The sequence below is a fragment of the Palaemon carinicauda genome, chromosome 40, assembly GCF_036898095.1.
Source record: "Palaemon carinicauda isolate YSFRI2023 chromosome 40, ASM3689809v2, whole genome shotgun sequence".
NCBI lineage: Eukaryota > Metazoa > Arthropoda > Malacostraca > Decapoda > Palaemonidae > Palaemon > Palaemon carinicauda.
The window spans coordinates 37,764,828-37,770,691 of record NC_090764.1 but is presented as its reverse complement, the minus strand read 5'-3'; the positions used below and the strand labels follow the sequence as shown (position 1 = coordinate 37,770,691).

At 32.4% G+C, this 5,864-nt stretch overlaps 1 long non-coding RNA gene across 1 annotated transcript in view; it reads right to left on the bottom strand.

Annotated features, from left to right (window-relative positions):
* Positions 1-605: 605 nt before the first annotated feature.
* Positions 606-5,864, bottom strand: part of LOC137631656 (uncharacterized) — a 384,363-nt gene continuing 379,104 nt past the window's right edge. The window contains exon 3 of the long non-coding RNA XR_011041936.1: positions 606-737. This is a non-coding gene — a long non-coding RNA (uncharacterized lncRNA). The remainder of the gene's footprint in view (positions 738-5,864) is intronic.

The following is a 5,864-nucleotide window of genomic DNA, read 5'->3' as shown; positions in this document are numbered from 1 at the left end:
TAAGGAATTCCTATGTGGGACGAGTCGAGATTAAATAAAAAATGTTTAGAATTTTGTTGTTTGTTTTCGATTTACTGTGAAAAGAATTTCCGTTACATAAATGCATTGTCAGATAAGTTAGGTCAACATAACAAGGCTGCTCTGTACAATTTCGGGAAGTGGCCACTCGATTTTCAATTGCAACAACAAGAAAAGTAATTTGGTGGTATAAGATGATTATAAATAAATTTTTTCCTTAATTAAATGTAGTTTGTACTTTTAAAAAGTTTAAGCGAAGCCAAAGTACGAATAAAAGTTAAGACAATTTTATTTAACTGCTCTTTGTAAAACACACTGGACATTTGCAAATATCTCCAAAAGAAGAATAAAAAGGATATATACAGTATATACAAATATATACGTACACACATATACAATATATATCTAAATATAAATAAAGTACACACACATTATATATATACAGTGTATATATATATATATATATATATATATATATATATATATATATATATATATATACATACGTAAATTCACACACACATATATGTATATGTATATACCGGCATAAAAAGAAATTCTGAATTATAATACCCTAGTTACTTATTAATCCCGAGCAAACTAACGTCGATGAATTACCATTGTGAAAATGACAACTAGATATGAATTAAAACTTCACACTAAAAGGTACAGCAGTACTCACCGTGATTACATGGTTTTCTTGCAACGAAAATCCCAGCCTGTAAATGAAAACATTTATGGAGTTAGTAAAACTGGCATTTCGTCCAAGCATTTAATTTTTAAATATAATGTAATCACATATTTGTTTTACTTCAGCATATGATAATATAGAATAAAATAGTCCTTTGAACGCTGATAATTGTTTTATATATTTCTTTTTAATTACAGTATATACCCATTGAAGACGAAGGAACTTCATATTTATATAGTGTTTTAATGCCGAATAAAAACTATAAAATTGTTTTTAAAGGTTACTTATGAATGGCAGAGGTACGAACAGTGACAATGCCTAGTCTAGAGATTGAACTTTATACATATGGTCCGTGGCCAAACCCCATCTCCACCCAAACTAGGACCAGGGAGGACCTGGCAATAGATGCTGAACACTCAGCAAGTAGACCTATACGCTCCCATAACACCCCGGCATCCCTAGCTCCCAAGGATGGAGAGGTTGCAGACACTATAAGAAACTATCCAGCTTGAGCAGGTCTCGAACCCCAGTCAATTAGATCGCCTGACAGGGACGTTTCCAATAGGCTACCAATACCCTAGGTAAGAATACAAACAATAATTATAGCACAAATGAAAAACATGAAATCCATAAGTTTTAAGTTATCTACGAATAACCATTCCAGATCTTAATCGTGTTATTTAGGAATATTCTCCCCTGGCCCTGCGGTAAGATTTATCCAGGACTCGCATGTAGGATGATCCTGAACTGAGCCTACTACTATACACAAGAAGCACTGGCCTTTTCAGACAATCTCACCCTTCTTACCTTAACCACAGCTAGCCGTTTAAATTGACTCACATTTTCAATGTTTATCATTAAAATAAATTCTTTTGTATCTTTATATTTATTAATCTTGCAATGTCATATGGCAAATAACCTTCTAAACAATATGCAAACTGAAACATGAATTGCGACAATAAAAAATATGGCAATAAAATTGGGGCAGCGTCAAGGAAGATTCTACCCCCCAATAATAAAAAGCATATTAGAAGATAACAATTTACCAACAATGCATTCTGAAGAAACAATAAGGTAGAACATTTTTCAGTACTTCTTATATCGTTTATCTATTTCCTTGTTTCCTTTCTTCACGGGCTATTTTTTTCCTGTTGGAGCCCTTGGGCTTATAGCATCTTGCTTTTCCAATTGGGGTTGTAGCTTGGCTAATAATAATAATAATAATAATAATAATAATAATAATAATAATAATAATAATAATAATAATAATAATAATAATAATCATATACAACAGGACATACAGTATTAAACACAAGACGAAGAGTTTAATAGAAAATTCATAAGAGCACGCATCAGATGGAGACTACAGACCTGGAAATTAACTCAATTCAAACTCCAACTCACCAATTCCTCAATCAGGAGATATAAGAACTATGCAAGAAACAAAGCATCGATCAACAGAAGAAATATAAGACTCACTATAAAGAGCCCCCTGAACTCTCCAACCTTTCTATTTTGCAAAATCCAGATGGATTAGTTTTAGCATAAAAATACTACGCCGGTAGTCAAGAATACTAGAAAACAAAAAGTAAAAGAAAAATAAGCAATTATTGTATTGAATTAACTTTAATACCATAACAAGAAAAATGAACCTTTATATAAATGAAGTTGTGGTTAATAAACAACTTGCATCACTCTCAACTTTTCAAACTATTCCCTACTATGGTTAGTTAGCGAGCTGTCCTTGTTCTTCCATCTTTCATCCACCTTTCCTAACAGCTAAATAAACTAGCACCTTAAGCTTATTTTTAGTTCTATTCAATAGAACGAATTTTTTTTAAAAGAATTGCTATTACGAGACTTCACTTCAGTAGCACATATAGATGGTGATAAAACCATTTCAAATACCTTTTTTTTTACCCTTTAACATAATGTACTTTGCCATACAGTTTTAAAGATTAGACAATCACAGCACAGTGGCTCAATGTTTTTGAGAGGATACATGACTTAATTTCTAGTTAAGTAGATTGAGCGATGAAATACCTTAATTCATTGTTGAATGAAACCTGAGGCAGAATTTTCTTGGTTCATTTTGGTGTATGATTTTTAGCAAATTGGCAATTATATGTTAGGTATTTTGATACACAAAACATCACTGTATATAAACTGCAATGTCACTTTCTCTGTAATAAACTCCAATAAACTTTTGGGTTCACTATTCTCTTTTTACCATTTGTACTTATGAGTATCAATCTTCATAAAACATTTATTTCAAACTTTCTTCCATGTTACCCACATGTTCACCCAACTTTTATTCATCGTCGATTGGCTGACCCCCATTATTCACAATAAGATGGATGTGAAGGGTGAATAACAAATATCAATGAATAATAGCTCCTGACCCCCATTATTCAGAATAAGATGGATGTGAAGGATGAATAACAAATATCAATGAATAATAACTCTTACCAATACAAGACTGACACACCAAAGAGGCCCATTTTCAGTGTTGTTTGCGTAAAGAGTTACTTTCTCAATTGGCTCATTAATCTGCTCTTGATCTTTAAAGGCCATTCGTGAATAGCAGAGACAAGGGACAGTGACAGTATCCTATCGAGCAGGACAAAGCCCTAGAGAAGGGAAGTCAGTTACATTTTCTAACAGACGAAAACTCTCAATATTTAATAAGAGTATAATGCATTGGCATAATGAGTCTAGATTATTTGTGTTTTACACGATAACTGTAGAGTAATACATTTTACAGCGTATTGAGTGTGTACTTATCTTATTATTATTGAATTTCTGCTGTACTTTGTTAGCAACAATCACTTGACAGGCATGTGGTTAACTTCTTTGCCATGGCGTGAAAATGTAGTAAGTTAAAGTCTGCAGTATATTTTTGCTTTATTTCTTATCTCTTCTGCGAACAGAAAATGCGAATATATCAGGTAACACCCCTGAAAGATCTACAAAGATATAGAAATTAAATAATTAGCACTTCAAGTACCTTTTTGAGTTTCTAGAATCTTTCTGAGCTGTTTTCTTAAACATAAAGATATTATTTTTCTTATTCTCTTAGCGCTTTTTTTTTAAATGTTGTGCATGACAAAAGAAATATTTTGTGAACGTTCTCAGAATTATATATATATATATATATATATATATATATATATATATATATATATATATATATACTTATATATATGATATATACACATATATACATGTATTTATATATATACTGTCTCTAATGTAGGAATTAATGTTAAAGTGGGATATTTTAATAAATTAAGATCTGCAGATGACATAGTTCTGTTTAGTGAATCATGGGAGGAATTGCAAAAGTTGATGGAAGATTTGAATAGAGAAAGCAAAAATGTAAGACTCAAAATGACTATGAGTTAAACTAAGATAAGGTTCAATGAAAATGCAGAAACAACAAATAAGGATTATGGACGAACCTCGAGAGATTGTATAGAAGAGACAATAACTGTTTCCCCAGGACACGAGACCGAAATTTAAAGAAGGGTTAGCATGGGATGGAGAGATTTTGGTAAACAAAACGAGATTATGAAAATTAAAATGACACTCTCTAAAAAGAAAAGAACGTATTTAATCAAATGGTCCGACCAGTATTAACTAAGCATCAGACACTTGGGGCCTTAATAAAGCTTCAGAACATGAGCTAGTTACAACTCAAAGAGCTATAGAACGAATAATGATGGTAATAACACTAAGAGACAAAAATAACAACATGGATACGAGAGTAAACTAAAGTAGAGGATATTCTAACAACTTGTAAGAAAAAGAAATGGTCATGGGCGGGGCATATGATGAGAATGACAGAAAATAAATGGACTTTAAGAATAATAGAATGGGTCCCTAGAGATTTTAAAAGGAGTAAGGGAAGGAAGTAAAAGACGATGGACAGATGAACTAAGAAAGTTTGTGGGTGTGGGCTGGCACAATAAGAACATAAACAGATGCAAGTGGAAGGACATGTCTGAGGCCTTTGTTCTGCAGTGGACTAGTAACAGCTGATTATAATAATGATGATGATGATTTACTGTATCTACAGCATAAACAGAGTTTATATGCGTAGAAATCTCAGGAACACGTGATGCTCAGATCTATGAATAAAGAACACTAGGAAAACTAAAATAATGAGTGAATCATGACTAATTTCTTCTTTTACTGAGAGAGAGAGAGAGAGAGAGAGAGAGAGAGAGAGAGAGAGAGAGAGAGAGAGAGAGAGAGAGAGAGATAATTAATCTAATAAGCAAACAGTGCATGGAAGACTAATTATACAATCTAATGAGACTCCTTTAATAAGGAAGTCATGCAACTCTATGCCTTCCGGAGTAGGCACGTGTATTGGAGGAGAGGCATTCACCAAGCAGAAATCATTCTCCATGACAATTCATTCTAGTTTTGCGGGAATACTAATGTCTCTCGATAGGTCTTAATTGATGAAATGATATAGACCAAAAAAAAAGAAAAAAAAAATGACTTATCTAACTTTTGGAACAGTGGATTCACGTTAACTATACTAAGCACTGAGCCTTCTTACAGGGCAAATTGATTCGAATAGGCAGAGTTTTTAATCGATGAGGGTAATTTTCTGTGCGGTTTAATTACACACACACAAACACGCGCACACACACACACATATATATATATATATATATATATATAAAGAGAGAGAGAGAGAGAGAGAGAGAGAGAGAGAGAGAGAGAGAGAGAGAGAGAGAGAGAGAGAGAGAGAGAGAGAGAGAGAAAGCACCGGTTACTATTTTCAGCATCTCCAGAGCAATGCATTGAATGAATAAGATCTCTACTAAAAGATCACTGTTTGCACTATTTACAAATAATAACACAACAACTATTCATTTAAAACTATCTCAATCAATATCAATTTTGCTCGTTCTTACACAAAGGAAATAAATAAAAAGCAAAATAAATTTACGGGAACTGAAAAAGTTTCACAGAAAAACAAGAATCTGAAAAAAAAATCTGGAAAATGTGTATAAAATCTGTAACATACAGCATGATTATTGGTCTAAAAAAGTGAAATAAATGATTGCGTAAGATTGAATAGTTGACATATCTAAAGAAATAAACAACTCCAATAAATTAAAACAGTAGAAAGTAATTC